Source organism: Botryllus schlosseri, chromosome 10 (assembly GCF_051294905.1).
Source record: "Botryllus schlosseri isolate E-star chromosome 10, Bs_hap1, whole genome shotgun sequence".
In the NCBI taxonomy this organism is placed as follows: domain Eukaryota; kingdom Metazoa; phylum Chordata; class Ascidiacea; order Stolidobranchia; family Styelidae; genus Botryllus; species Botryllus schlosseri.
This window is the reverse complement of record NC_137245.1, coordinates 6,356,596-6,372,852: the sequence shown is the minus strand read 5'-3', so window position 1 is coordinate 6,372,852 and position 16,257 is coordinate 6,356,596. Positions and strand designations below refer to the sequence as shown.

Below are 16,257 nucleotides of genomic sequence, written 5' to 3'. Positions count from 1 at the left end.
GGCGATCCTAGTCCCACAACAATACAAACGCCATATCGAAGGAACAGAAAGAAATGTCATTTTGAAATTGTGCACGTCTTTTAGTTTAGTACGTTTGGACGATTTCAATATCTTTTGACATGGCAGATAGGAGGTCACGAAATTGCATCATGTAAGAAGTCAATACAGCAACGGGTACGGCCAAAGACGTTTGATTATTATTTAGAGGGCCTACCTTTCCAACACACCTCACTCCATCAGCTCTACCGGTAAATCCGATTATGTGAGCAGATAGACGACAAAAATTGATAGTAGCCTAATATATATGCAATTCCGGATCATATTGAGCGATTTTATCATGAATTATACAAATTTTTCGCGCTTTACACGTTTAGACGACACAATCACTAGACGGGCACCCAATATAGACAATAAGTATCGTAAAAAGCTTAAAGCCTGGGGTGGGGTGTGAGGGGTGAAGCCCCCCAGAAGTTAGGTTTATCACCCTAAGGGGGTGCCTGGTTGCGCACTGTTGTCCAAGGGCCTGCGAAGTGCGTTGGCGTGTTCGCGCAGATTCGTGACAAATTGGAGAGAACATTGGTTATGTGTAGACGGTTGCATTGTTTTATACGGTTGCCGTTACGTCCGCAGTTTGGTCACCCTTGGCCTAATCGAAATAAGGATGAGCAAGGCTGTAACGTAAATGAAATGTCAAATACTAATCAGGATCCAGGTTGCCGCAGCAACATCTAACAAGACGCCAGAGACCCCTTGGCTACGCCCCTGCAATTATGTAGGCTACACTACGCTATTTATAAGCTTGATGCAGTAAGTACCAATTCAAAATGTCTGAGCTACCGCGGCGGTTTACTCGAGAATCATAACAGACACAGATATCACTAGCTTAACACATGCTAACTCTATCCTATTCAACTACCTAGGCTAGCAATAAGCTCATTACCTAGGATTAAATCAGGGGTCTCAAACTCAAATGTGCTCGCGGACCAATTTCCAAGTTTCAAGCCTCGGGCCGTAGAATCAATATATGGGTATTCAACTTTTTTCCAAGTAAGCCTTGTATGACGGTATTCGGCAGATTCACGTTCCACACACCACGTGAAAATGTGATTTAATATTACAGCACTCCACGAAAATTTATCACATTCCTAAATATTTGAATAAAATTGTTGTTTTACCTGGTTTGAGATATAGACACCATGCGCGAGGGCAAATGCATCATGTTACCAAAAACCACATGTTCTTTCGGCCTATAGTCTGATCTGTCACGAGTGGTCGGACAGATCGTTCAATGAGATAGCACTCTTTAAAGTCGGATATGGTGTCGTGAAGTCTAGCTATATACGTCACTCGCATGGGTTTGTTTATATCTTTGTGTGACAGAGTGTATCGTAAAGTGTGTCAATTTGTAAAGATGTCACCAGCAACATCAGCCGACATTAAATGACCCAGTGACCAGATATACGACATACGTATATCAATAAAATGATGTGAAACTGATAGTTCACGACATTTTCATCAAAATCTTTAGGTAAAAAAAATTGATTTTCAAAAATACTGATTTCTGGCATATTCAAAATTTTAGTTTTTACAGTTTTGGGATCTGGTTCCAGAAATACCAAAAATAAACATGACCGGGTATGGGTATTCCAGATAATGCTGTTACAGAAACTATGGCTAAGTATAATTACTCCTCGTATGGTGATGGGAATTTTATGGTGTTAAATCAATAATGCAATAATACTTGACAATAGTGTACCAAAGTCAATATATGCGGTTTAAAAAACTTCTAGAGTATTCCTGATCCACGGCACTCGAGCAAGTGCCAAATAGTCAGAACATACCTTGGTGTTCCTATTACCTTCCAGTCGTTAGTTAACTATGGTTTGAAGAGCATACTGGTCAGATCCCATGCGTGATGGGTGGGTGACATAGTAAAGTTACGACCCTGCCGATCAAATCGAACGAAGCGCCGGGTCGCGTGTTTCGCCTGTCAAATCTCCGTCATGATATGCTTTCAGATGCAACAATAACGCGAAGCGCGACCACTATCACCATGCCGTTTTAGGCGATGTATAGAGGACACTCTTCATCCGAACTAGGACAACAAAGTCATCATCAAACAACTTACTCACTCCCTGGCTCCGTCTTTCCAGCAGACCCCTACATCTACAATAACTGCCGTTGGTAAACCGCACGTTTATATACTGTACTCTCATCAGGCCTATAAGTACTAATTTCACATCGACCAACATGACAACAAATCTCATTCCCTACAGTTTACTAATCTCGCATCGCATCTAGGCATATAATACCATTTCGAAGAAAACCGAACTACGCTGCATCGATGGATAGAAAGGTGGGTGTAATATGTGTTTCACGGTTTACACTTTATACTCAGTTAGACTGTATACTTAAAGATTATAATAACATCGGTAACATTATTCGGCAAATTCGTAGGATGCGCTTGACTTTTACAACAAATTTGATATATTACCTTTTGAAAGGCAAACGACCTACGCTACATCCACGTGCCTGCCGGTGATCTAATGAAGAATGAAAATTCTCAGCCCATTGGTGATTAGCCTGGTTTGTATCTCGCCGTAGTCACTTATATGTATTGGGATTACCGCGCGGATTGGCATAGTCACAAATTGGTAAAATGATTCTTATGTGGACTTATCCTTGAATAAGAAAGAGATGCATACGATGTTTGACGAATTGACAACTTGGCGGTCAGTATATTGGCAGCAAAGGTTCAGAATATTCACAACGCCAAACACGCCATGACAAAGCTATCTTTCAGTTGCTCTTTCGTATTCGATTGACTTCAAATTCCAGTCCAAATGATTCAGATTATCCTCTCGTTTCTACATGGTTAAATTTTATCCTCTTCACCAATAATGACCAGAGTTGCAATCACCCATGTCATAACGTTTTTCTGATCACTCGACTGGACTCGATTCCATCTGTGTACTGACTCGACTCGGACTAGAACAATGGTTCCCAACGTGGGCGATATCGCCCCCCAGGGGGCGATAGGGGGGCGAAAACCAACGAAGGGGGCGATAGGGGGCGCAAACTACGAAGGGGGCGATGGCGCGTTAAAATGGCTATATTGGAGTCGGACCGTAACTACAGCACCCCAAACCCCCCAATTAGAGGCGGGGCCCTGAAATCGAAGGAAGCCCAAAATTATTTCGTGAATTAACATGAATGATAGAGTCATTTGTTAGAAATTCATGCGACTTTTTCAAGTATCTTGTTGTTGGGGTCCCCGTAACCAAACAAAAATACTCATGATTTATGGAAATGGGAGACTTCGGCGTCGGCCATTACTGCGCCACGACACACCAAGACATATGAAGTTAGAGGCCATGTAACATGCGACTCCGAGAAGTGTGCCAGAACGATCAGCAGCGAGAAGAAATTGGCCAAAAAGGAACGCCATTGCGCTGACCGAAAACTTCGATATATATACATATATGTATAATTGTCCATTGATGCCTCAATGGCTGGCGTTGAATGTTACTGTCCTGGCGACCTTAACCCTACAGGAAAAATGCCATCCCACAAGGAAAAAGTATTTGCCAGTAAAGAAATACCAATATGAAATCATGTGCGTCTTTTAGTTTGGTACGTTTTGACGGTTTCCATATCTTCTGACATAGCAGATATAGGAGGTCACGAAATAGCATCATGTAAAGAAGTCAATATAACAACGATTCCGCCCGAAGATTTTCAATTGTTATTTAGGGGTCCTACTTTTTCCAACACACAACATCAACCATATTGACCGATTCAAGCATGAATTATATAAATTTATCGCGCTTCGCGCGTTTAGGCGAAATATAGTGACTCACCAAACTCGAGACTCAGACGGCCAAGACCGATATTTCATTGTAATTTCGAAGAATAGTAAAGTAACCACACTATTGGGATTTCGTTTATTTGTACTGGCACTCGAAATGCGACCAGTCACGTAATAATGTGAGGAAAATTAGTATGTTAGTATATTATAAATGCGAACAATTCGATATCAACAAACGTAGCTATTAAGGTGGTTTTAACAAGACCTTGCTAACTGAAAATTGAGCAGTCAACACAAAGACTTGGACTCGGACTCCACCCTCTGCTTGACGACATGGACTCGGATTTGACTCGGTGGTGAATTGAAAATGACTCGACTTGACTCGGGTCAAAACTGTAAAAGTGAGATTGACTTGTGACTCGGAGCCTTGTGACTTCGTTACAACCCAGATTCCCATTTAGCTAAGCTAGGCGATGAGTCTATCAGAAAACCAATTGCTTGTTTTTTCTGTGCTCGGAATCAGCTGTCAAGCAATACTCCCAACATGCAATCGTTGCACCGCCAACGTAATAGTTGAATTCTCACACATGTAACGGGCAGCGAATAGTGTACTAAATACAATGAAAAACCGCCATTTCGAACATTTCGCGCACCATTTGAAAAGGCGTACCCACAGTGGTACGTGTAACACAGCTTGAGGAACACAGCGTGAGAACCACTGCTTAATTAACCCTAGACCACTAAGGTGGGGGTTAAATTGACCCCAGGTGAACAAATATAGGAGTCATATGTTCATGTGCGGTCGGATTGTTATTACCAGCCATGTAATCCTAAATGGTGTTATACACTATCAATCGGAATAAAGCATTAGCTGATTATCGCTAATACCTCGCCGCAATGAGCTATTGACTGAGCATGGGTCAGATTTTGAAAGTATAGTGGGCACTGGGCAGACTAAGTATTTTTCTCCTCATTGCGATAGGATCGATTTCGCCTGTTTATGGCTCTTTCGCATTGTTTCTGTCACTTGGAGTCAACAAGGCATGACGAGGTATGATGGGTAATGTTCACTGAGCTACATAAATGATGGGGTATGTTTGACCCCACCTCGCCATTCGCGTAATGATGTTACGCCTTAGGAGGGAACTTTGAAACGGCTAGACAGTAGGGTTTAAAAAAGGAAGATTCATCGTTATAACGTCCTGCAGGAGGTTATTAGACTGTATATCTGCAGCTGTTAGCTGTATAGCGAAATTGGTAAGAAAAAAAGCTTATTAACTCTAAGGGTCAATTTGACCCCCCCTCGCCATTCGGGTAATGGTATCCCACCTTATAGTGGTCTAGGGTTAATAGTTCCTCGAATATATCGCAAATATCTTTCATTACTAGCTGCCAATGATATGCAGGAGGATCACTGTTGGATGACGCTAGCTCTGCAGCTGTGAACGCAATGTCTGGTTGAGAATTGTTTCGGACATCTTCTTATTCCAACCACATTGCATAAATGTTGCGATTTTACACCAGTCTCGATTAGTTACAACTTTATCAAATAGGGCACAGGCAGTCCATTGTCTTCGAGTAAAAACGAATCAAAAGCTGTACCCATTCACAGAGCTTAAAACAACTAGTTGAACCACGGTCGTATCCACACTTCGGAGCTCGGAAAGACATGTAAATGTTCGTGGTCGAACTTGTATATAAAAATTCGTGTTGAAATGTCCGAGACCCACAAATTCATTGATTTTATCGATCTCGTTCAAGTGTTCCAGTTGCGGTCAAATAATTTCTTCACCTCTTTCACACATGATAGATATCACCGTTCCGTGAATATTCGTATCCTTGAGAAACCTGTTTTTCGATGCCGTCGATAGCCTCACGCCCTATTATGCATGCAAAATCCGAACCTTGCTGTTTTTTTTTTGTTATCACTGTGTTTCGACTACGATTGTCATTTGTACCAGAACGATATCCCTTTGTTTATAAGGCTCCTGAGCTGCGAACTTTTAGCACGACATTTCGCAACTTTTAAAGAAATCGGCGTAGTCCACAAATACCAAATTTCATTTATGTGGTGTGGATCTGTCCATATTTTCTTTGTTATCATCTAAAAAGCGAGTGTCTGAACTCTCCACGTCGTTCATACACCTCTGATGTCAGTATTAGTGATACTTGAGACCTTATATTAGATTCGGAATCGAATTCCATTGATACCTGATTTTGCTCAACCTACTTCACTACTACCGCATGGAAATAGTGCCCTTGTAACGTGATTGTTCACGTATCTCATGCGTGTCAGTGGTTTCTAGCCTTTGCCAAAATCGTAAGCGTATAGGAGCGATGACGAACCAACGTTTTAAACTGACGAGTTCATGCCTTAAACCAGGGGTGTCAAACATACGGCCGGCGGGTCTCATCCGGCCCGCCAGACGATTTCATCCGGACCGCGAAGCAATTCTGAGTAGATTGTATTATTCAGCAGTTTTGTAACAATTGTGTAGATTAGTTGTAGAAAATCGCAATAATCGCAACCACGCCATGGCCATTGTTATGGTCCTTGTGCTGCGTCGCTGCGATTGTTTAGAACCATGCCAATTTCAGACTTTGAGGTGTATTTCGAGGGAGTTCTATTGCCCTGGTTGAATTTTAATATATATTGTCGGAATCAGTGCGACAGTGGCTTTCAAATAAGATCAACTTGATTGAATCTAAGCGCGCGCGTCGTCAGCTATGGGATTAGCAATTATGTTGGGTTCAGATTGCTGAGCAGTAATCCCTCCGGGCAAGCAAACGTGACGATGGGTATTGCGTATCTATCCGTAGGTTAGTTATCTATACCGTGTCTCGGACTTTTAACGGTTAGTTAGAAATCGGTCGTTACTCGCAGCAGATATTCCAGTCCAGTTTTACCGAGAACTGATCCTACGCGAGAACCATCTTAAGATATTTCATGTTACTACATTGTTAAGAATCATGACACTGACTAAATAATATATTTCTGCAAATTGGTCAAGTCTACAATTCACGAATGTTGCTGTTTTAGTATATCCCTGGTATTTCAACTATAATGGTCACCAGACCAATATTCCTTATGCTTACGTATCTGTCAACTAGGCTTTCTAACAGGGCTATGGAGTCGGAGTAGAAGTTTGGCTAATTTTCCGCCTGATGGAGTAGGAGTCGGGGTGTCAAAATTATTTATCACGCCTTGATATCGGAGTCGGAGTCGTGGAAACTATAGTGGCGGTAGTCGGAGTCGGGGAGGTGGAAAAAATACTGATTGGAGCTGGAGTTCGAGTTTGTGAAAATGACCCTGACTCCGACTCCTAGTCCAACTTCTTTACTATGAAAACAATTGTTTTCAAATGTTCCTTTAAATTACTAATAATAACTAAAATAGGATTTTTATGTACCATCAATCACTGATATTAAAACCGATATTGATAAAATGGGACATTATTTGCAAATTGCAATTTAGTTGCATAGAGGAAAAAATCGCAATAAGCATCTTCGCGATGTAGTCACAAATGGATGCAATTTTAGTAATTATACCATGATACTGTAACAGAGTAAATAAATTGCCTGGTTTTGTAAAACTGGTGTAAAGATAACCAAACGCTCCTTCCCGAAAAAATTAAAAATAGTTGTAGCGTAGGTTAGCTGCTCAAGTCTAACAAATGATTAAGAAAGACTGCAAGTCCTAGTCCTTGAATATTTGACTAAGTGTATGTAGACTAGACATATGCTACTTGGCTACTTCCTAAATTCCGTTTCTGACCAATGTGTAGTAGTAGTGAGGGTGTGTGTGTGCTTGTAATCAGGAAAGTGTGTAATGAAAAAAGTTACATCTCTTTATTAGTTGCTGACTCATACACAAGAAGAGCTAAACTTTGGTTGTCTTGTCAATACTTTATTACATTTTAGTTATACAGGATCGGATATATGTCATGTTTGAATGATTCATACATATTTGGGTATTAGAGCCGGGTTGGGCAGACTTGCTTCATGCACGAGCCGCATATCAAACATCTTAGTTTAAAAAGAGGCACATCCCAAAAATATGAATTTATTACGTCACAATAAAATGTTGGCTATCGAATGGAGTTTATTATTCCGTGGGGTTATGGTGCGTCCCCACCTGCGTTACAGGATATTTGAAATCAGGCTGATATGAAGTCAAAGCGGTGTATAGATGCTCCTTCGAGTGCTGCTGAGCTTTGTTAGCTGGTGACTCGTGGCAAAGTCTTGATGTTTGGTTTCGTAACTACGTTGTAAGACACTGGCTTTGAAATTATTGTGCGAATCGTGACAGATAACGCACAGTGGCTTACCTCCATTATTGTCGAATGCAAACTTGATTCTCATCCCATTCTGATTTGACAGTTCTATTTTCCCGTTCATACTTTCCTTTCTTGCAATTAGCTCACAATGACATTTTCTTGGATTAACTCTGCAATTATTGCTAGCCTTCAAGAGGCGCATTCACCATTGTCAGGCCGGAAATAATCGTGACCTGCGCTACCGTGATTAAGTTATCAAGTTCATGGTCGAACACAATGCTTTATCATTGGTTAATGACCAATGACCTTGCAGCATTGTTGCGTGTGGAACGCTTAGTTAGGTGAACTCGATTCGAGGCTCTAGAAAATTGGCAATCATCAAAGAGCTGCAATCAAAGCCGCAGTTTGCCCACTCTGTATTAGAGATTCCATGATGTAAAAACCTATAAAATAGGAAAAAGGAAGGATATTTCGAAATGCCTTCATCCATGTTAATTGCATATAGGGAATAATTCGAGCTGTGCCACAATGAAATAATTTTGCATGTCATCATTAATCAAATGTTTTAATATGTTTAATGGATATATGATAGTCATTTAACCGTCGCTGTGGCATACAATTTTCGACGTAAATTGGCAATACTGTTGGAGTCGGAGTTCTCTTGAGAAAATAGTTGGAGTCTATGCCGGAGTCTATGCCGGTACGTATGAAGACTCTGGAGTCGATGTCGGAGTTGGAGTCGGTATATTAAAAATGTGTGGAGTCGGTGGTCAAATATACCGACTCCACTGCCCTGCTTTCTAAAGGGCTAGCCAGACAGGAAGCCTGTAGCCGAAAACGTAGCGGTTTGAACGTAAAGCCGAAAACGTAACTGCGTATACGTACGGGCGCGTATCGAGTTAAAATATTTTCAACTTTATACGCTATCAGCATTGACGGCTGGTCGTTCATCGTGTGCTTCAGCTCAGTCGTATTTGGCTGGCTGGGCGATGTTTTGTTGAGTGTTGTGAATCGCAGGGAGAAGAGATGCGGTGGCAGTGGCGTTGTTGTTTGAAGTAACAGTACTAATTTACATCAATTGTAGTGGAGTTGGAGTATAGTGTCAGCCCATCTTTGTAATATTGTTTACCGCACTGTATACTTCAGAGGTTTCAAGCACGCGGCCCGCGACGGCATTCTGGATTTTCAGGTACTCGACAATATATTGAACAATGCCGAGCAGATATTTTGCTGCACGAGTAACACTGCCTAAAAGGACTCAATATCACCGTCCTCCAACACCACGTCCATTTCCAATGCTCTTTCTACGTCCATTTCCGATTCCATTCAGCCAACAATGTTTTGATCACAACAATATTTTGATCGACCCGCGAAAACGCTGATGGTCCGATACACACCAATGAAGCGTAAAGCCGAAAACCTGCCGAAAGCTGAAAACCGCTGCGCTTCAGCAAACGGCTACGCTCTAGGCCAGTGCTTTTCAACCTTTTTGAGCTTCATTCGCACTTTTTTGTTTTTGAAAATAAATTTCATTCGCACATGCTAACCTGTCCTTGCCAAATCAGCTCAGTGTTGTACATGTACAGGTACAGGGGCCACCCACAATATATGCAAGTAGTGATATTATTGATCGAATTCATCCATTGCAGCCGAGAAACTGCACCATTAAAGGGGCACTACACTAAAAATGATGCGGTGTCAAATTGAAATTCAAAACGAAAAAACAAATTGGCCGCAGCAATATTCTTCAGAACGCCACCGCAATGGAGCTGCAATTTATTGAAATTTCCAAAGACCTCCCCGATCGCGGCAAGAGAACATCAAAATCTCGTTGTTCAAAATATCTGCACTCTGCGGTTGCGAGTGTCACAGAGCGCCATTCGTCCGTGTGATAAAACGCAGACTCCTGTCGGCTCCTTCATCTGTCCAGGTTTGGGAAATTTGATTTAGTAGAGTAAGTACCGCAAGTATAGTGGAAGACTATCTGAGTACCGGTAGCGGTATCGCGGAAACGCAATGAAAAAGAGTGCAAGATAATGGAATTGCAATGCCTCCTGTTTCAACACAAGAATGTCGTTGGTCAAGAGATTTGCACTCTGTGGTTGCGACTGTCAGTGACCGCGATTCGTCCGTCTGGCAAAACGCAAACTACTGTTGGCCACTTCGTCTGCCCAGGTTCAGAACCGAAGCTGCCGAAACAAGTCACGAACTCTCCACCGCTCGTGAAGATCTGAACGCGGTGGTTGTCGCACACGATCATGTTGCCGTGATCATCTGTGGCGACACCTGACGGACCCTTGAACTGAGACTCGTTCCTTTTTTCCGATCCAAACTGGCAAAGATGGCGACCGCCGTACGAGTCGAAAACACGGACTGTGTGATGGCCCAAGTCACTGACGACGACCTGCGAAAAAAGTGAGAGGTCACGAAAGTTCATACGGACCTGACGACTCACGTACTCTGCCGTTCGAAGTCACGGAAAGAAATGCCGGATTTTTCAAACTTTCCGAAGCGAACTTCCGAACGAACTTTCCGCCCTCCGAGAAGACTTGAACTCGGTTATTGCCCCAGTCGCAAACCTAAATCAAACCATTGTCGTCCGTTGCGACTCCGATACAATAGAAAATATCTACAAAAACGCTTTTTAATGCTAATCTAATTTTCGATTGTCCTTATTTTTGGGTCCGTGTTGATGGGAACCATGCTCATTGCTCATGGGCTTGAATTCGTTCGTTGCACACCCCGACACTAGTTCATCCCAACGGCCTTCGTGCATGTTTTCCAGAAAAAAACATCCGAACAAATCCTATCATGAATTCAAACCAAATGTCGGCTGAATCTCATGATCAAGCCATATTTTCTAGGTGTTTCGCTTATTGCCTACAGTACCCAACACAGTAATCTTGGGTATGTAAAAACTCTCGCAGGATTTTTGCAATAAATTCAACAAATATTACATACATATTAAAAGATAGTTCTCGCACCGTGTCGACATAAAATAATACCCATGCGGTCCATACTTTAATAATCCTTGAAGGGGTAACAATTTGCGTTACAGTAAATTGCAAATGTCAGTCTGTATTGACGATATTTTCTGCTATCCTCGTGCCTCGCACTAATCGAATAGTTATTACGAAAATAAGATGATTGTTTAGCGAAAGAAAGCAGAAAGTCAATTTGATGTCATTTTTCCAGAATTTCCTATTAGGTTTATTTGAATTATTCCACTTCAGATAAATTAACAATTATCCACGATTTTCATTCGCACTCATCCGGATTTTCATTCGCACCATTCGCACCACCTTCTTTATTCTTACTGAAAGTTTTTTTCATTCGCACCGAATGCGAACCGTCACACAGGTTGAAAAGCACTGACCTGGAATCTTTAAAAAAAATCGCGTTCGAACGAACCAGAACCTTTCAGGGGTTCGCACAATCCCTATTAGGGATGATAGCGCAATCCGAATTCCTGCCCAAAGGCTGAGGGTAAATTGATCAACTGAAAGAACATTGAATCGCGGAAAATTCGATATATGGAGGGCAGTTTAGAATACGGATGATGTATTATTGAAATAGTGATATATTTATATTTATCGGACAGTTGCAAAGGTTCAGTTAATGTAGTTAGTTGCCTGAAAATATATGAAAACAATCATTTTGTTGCGGTCAGAGTTCTGAAACTTGGTACCATGAAAGGACAAAGAAAATACATCAACAAAAAACTACAAAACTATATTTTCCGATCGAGGAACTGCTAAATCGACCACCTTATAGTTTACTTTTGTAGTCATTGGGTAGCTGTTTTAGGCATGCACACTGAAAAAAAATTACCTCGATTTACCGCGAAATGTCTGGAAGCAGGGTGGCCAGCCACTTGGCAGTAATATAACATTACCGTCACTCAATGTAAATTCAACTTACAACCGTCCGGTAATCTAACTTTACATTCCAGACTGTAATGTTACAGTCACCTCTGGTATATTCAATCTACATTTTCTTCTGTACATTTACCACCGAGACTGTAATTTTACCGCCCTACCTACCTACAACCCTACATGCTGTCCTTGTAAATCAGATTACATGCCAGCTTGTAAATTCACGTCTCAGCCTACATCCATACCTATCCCAAAGCAACGCGATGCCAAAATACCGCAAAAGTTTCTTCACGCTCTCAAGACGACATTAGGACAACTGTATATTCATTCATGATTCACGATGAAAAAGTATTGCTGCTGGAGGTATAATTCTTGTTTAGGAGGCATGCAAATATAGCACGAGTGGTCCCAAGAAAAGGTGAATTAATTCCAACGCCGGATAAACTTCCAATTGTTTCTTTTTCTCGTCTTCATTCCTTCTGTGTGACTAGTATCTTGCAGTTCCACTAAAAATAATTCATGCGTAAGTCGCTATACTAAGCCAAGTTGCTAACCTGGACATCACTTATAAAGACTAAGACAAATAGGCTAACAAAAATATAACAAGTTTTGAAGTACCGGTACTGGTACATCGTGAGTTGACGACTCCTCATTTGACATGATATAGCAGAGATTCATGACTTAAATGATCAATGTATTGAAAGAAAAGGTGACTCATTTGATGCGGCATGTGAGCCAAACATATCGAGCAGTGGATGAAAACATATCTAAGCTATGACCCGATAAATGTCAATAACAAGCTAACAGTTTCAACTACTCCGCGGCAGAGTATGTGGTGTCGCAGGTCATTATACAAGTCGACTAATATCCCAAAATAGAAATGAGAATGGGGCGACTGAAATATTTAAATCATGAAACCAAAGTCATCCGGATGGTGTGCACAGCCGTAGATATTCACAGTAACTAATACTATACAGTAGGCTACTGTACCTTTTACGAAGCGCATCCCGTTCATCAGTCCTGAGAATCTTCAACGAAAGTCTCTACTTTCTTCAATCACAAGTCACAAGCTTCGCACCATCAGCCTTTGCATGCCCAAAGCTCAATATTAATGGCCGACCAGTCGGCTACTCGGCTCGACACGCAGACGACTTTGAAATAAGTGATATTCATCCGCTCACATATGCCACCAATAATATTTACTGTCCACGTTGTAATGTTCAATCCAGGTTGGTTTTTCATACAGAAACATCTATCAACACCCATAGTCCCTTTCTTTTGCATCTAATTTCGTATATATTGATATTTATTGCTCCACGTGTGGTTCCCTACTTAGTTACCTAACCTGACGCTATTTGTGATGTCACAGTTGATTGTTGGTTGTTTACTACGAATCTCAGAAAAACCCGCAACGCGCAACCTAAGGTAACCTATTATAGGTCGCCGTGTCCGCCATTAAGAAATGGTCAACTGAGCCTACTGCTGTGCTGATATTTCTAGTTTCAGGAATAAGAATATATATCCTAAACTGATTTTTGTAACTCATTAGCCCTATCTGTTACAACAAATCTAACCGCCGAGACCGACCGTGTAGCCATAGCCTTATAATATAATGTCTATGGTGTAACTGCATTGTCAGCTGCTTCTTGCACCCAACTATGCACTATACCGAAATTGGTACCAGGGTCAACCAGTTCCGTGTGACCTAATCCTGTCTCGCGAACGAGGTTGAATCAGGTCAAATCGCAACGAGAATGATATCACAGTGACATGCACTTCCTCGTATCCACTGGTTGCTGGGGCTTGGAAGCTAATCAATTTTGCCAATAGCTTGGTAAAATGCCGTAGCGAGTAACTGTCAGTAACCTTGCGAAGAAATTCTGGTAACTTGACTTAGCAGCTAAATTAATGTAATATTACATATCAAAATGTAAAATGACAAGCTACACGCAGCTATTGGCTGCGACCGGTAATTCGTTGTAAAATTTACAGAAATTTCTTTGTAAATCTACCAGATTTTTTTGTGTGTGGGATAACCTAAATAGAAATGTTTTTGTACTCAGGTATAGCTTTTTCCAGCCGTCAAGTAGTAGTTTAGTAAAAAAATTGAACGATTTGGTGGCTGAACTGAAGGTCTCGAAAAACTTGAATGAAAGTGTATTAGCCCATGCTCTAAACTAGTCTAAAGCAGAGGTCTCAAACACACGGCCCGCGAGACCATTTTGTGCGGCCCGCGATGGCATTTTAGATTTCCAGTATTCGACACTATTTAGCTGCCAAGTAACTTTTTTTTAATTAGATAACTGGAAATTCGCTCTAAAACTACTCCAGAAGCCGGAAACTACTCATCAAACTTCACAACTACATCACTTTCAAAAGTTACCACGCACTGGAAGATCAACTATTACGTCACATTACTTGTTTGTGATGGTAAAACACTACCCGTTGATGATTCGTGACTGAAAATTGTGATTTGGACTTGGGCGCGACCTTTCGTAGAATTAGGCCTACTCGAACTCTGACTCAATGTGTGATAAAATAAAATTTACTCTAGTCTACCTATTCTCTTACTGTGACCCGGAACGCCGTGACATGGTTCAACCACGAACGCCACAAACTATCAAACTGGTATGAGGATTGCTATTATCAAAAGGTTTTAGCTTGTGTTGCGTTGCTTATTGATATATCTAAGCAACCATTGGCATTGTGTTTCCCTCTTGATGCGTAGTTAGTTACATCCTAAGTCGGGTATCTTTATCCTTGTTATTATCGCCAATTAAATTTGGCGAGTTTAAAGTTGTCGGAGCATACGCTTCACAGTTGTGACACCAAGGGATTCTTCATCGATTGGACATTTCTATTGCTATGGCACAGTAATCATCAGGGCAAGTTTTTGCAACTTTTGCAAATTTGTTTTACAGCTTCCGGCAGCTTCCTAAATACTAGTAAGATATGTAGAACGCTGTTTCAAGCTGTTTGAAGGAATCTAATAGTTAGGGATGGCGTGAACCTCTAAAAGGTTCTGGTTCGTGTGAACGCGAACCTTTTTGAAAGGTTCTGTGTGAACACGAACGTGAACCTCATGACGTCACGGGACGTCATATTGCTAATTTCAACCTATCCTTCAATGAAATGATAGCCTATATTAATGTACACGATACCTAGCGACGATTCGGGCAGCATTACGTCAAAATGCTGAAATATATATTGACGTTTTAAACGTCGCCAAATGTATCAACTGGGGCAATCAAATGATATAATAATCTCATAAAATCAATATCTTCCGTCGCTTTGCCAACAATTTTGACGAGGACTTACCAGGGAATATAAGGGAAGGAAGGGACGTAGTTTATTTTTGTCTTTGATGTTCTTGCGGCATATACACCGACTCATGATATACATACACACGATCTGCGTATATGCATACCATGAGTAGGCTACATGATGTGCATATGCCGTCGGGCAAGGAAGATGCAGATTATAGCCTTGTAGCAGGCTTGGGATGACTCGAGTCATGACTTAACTCAAGTCAGACTCGAGTCACCTTTTTCGTATGACAGATCGGAAAATGTATTCGGCGTCTGAGTACTGCTACATTGATATTGAGCAGAGTGTGAAACGGGTTTCTATACTTGCTCTCGATATTACCCCGTTAACAAGTTATACAGCAGTAGCCAACGCCTCAATCGCACCGATTTGGTTTTAATGATCCAGTAAACATATGAAGTAAAGATTGACCCCTTACGCCTGCTAGATTGATTAGTGGAATAAGCATCATTCGCTGACTAGGTCTACGTGCTTATTTCGATAGTGATGTTTTGTGATTGTGGGTCAAGCTCGCAGCAGAGAGTCAATAAATATTTACAAACGGAAAGTTGGATATTTCGAGCAAACTTCTGCAACAAAGCAAGTAAAACTTTTGAGATTGTCAAGGTACATGCTCGTTTAGTGATGATTTTTTATGCCTATAGCGCCATGCATATAGAGTGGCCTGCAGTTGAAATGCAATAAATTTGAACCAAAGATGTTCTAATGAAGTGAAAATTGTAGTATATGAAAAAGGTTCACAGTGCAGAACCTACCAAGGTTCTGTTGTGAACGCGAACCTCTAAATTTCCGAGATTCACACACAGAACGCGAACGTGAGCCTCACGTTCACACCATCCCTACATAGTGCAACTTTTTGCAACTTTTGTCCATTTTTTTCATGCAACTTTTTGCAACATTTTTCAACTTTCTCGATTTTTCATGAAAGTATTTTCAATTCTGGTGAAATACGCGGCCAAATTCGACTGAA

General features: G+C 41.2%; 3 long non-coding RNA genes across 3 annotated transcripts in view; 1 reads left to right on the top strand and 2 right to left on the bottom strand.

The window, feature by feature from the left end:
* Positions 1-16,257, top strand: part of LOC145449025 (uncharacterized) — a 567,369-nt gene that overhangs the window by 301,667 nt on the left and 249,445 nt on the right. The window lies entirely within an intron of this gene.
* Positions 1-16,257, bottom strand: part of LOC145449022 (uncharacterized) — a 427,802-nt gene that overhangs the window by 343,745 nt on the left and 67,800 nt on the right. The window lies entirely within an intron of this gene.
* The window catches only part of LOC145449026 (uncharacterized), a 223,220-nt gene continuing 219,226 nt past the window's right edge, over positions 12,264-16,257 (bottom strand). Inside the window, exon 3 of the long non-coding RNA XR_013918108.1 lies at positions 12,264-12,466. This is a non-coding gene — a long non-coding RNA (uncharacterized LOC145449026). The remainder of the gene's footprint in view (positions 12,467-16,257) is intronic.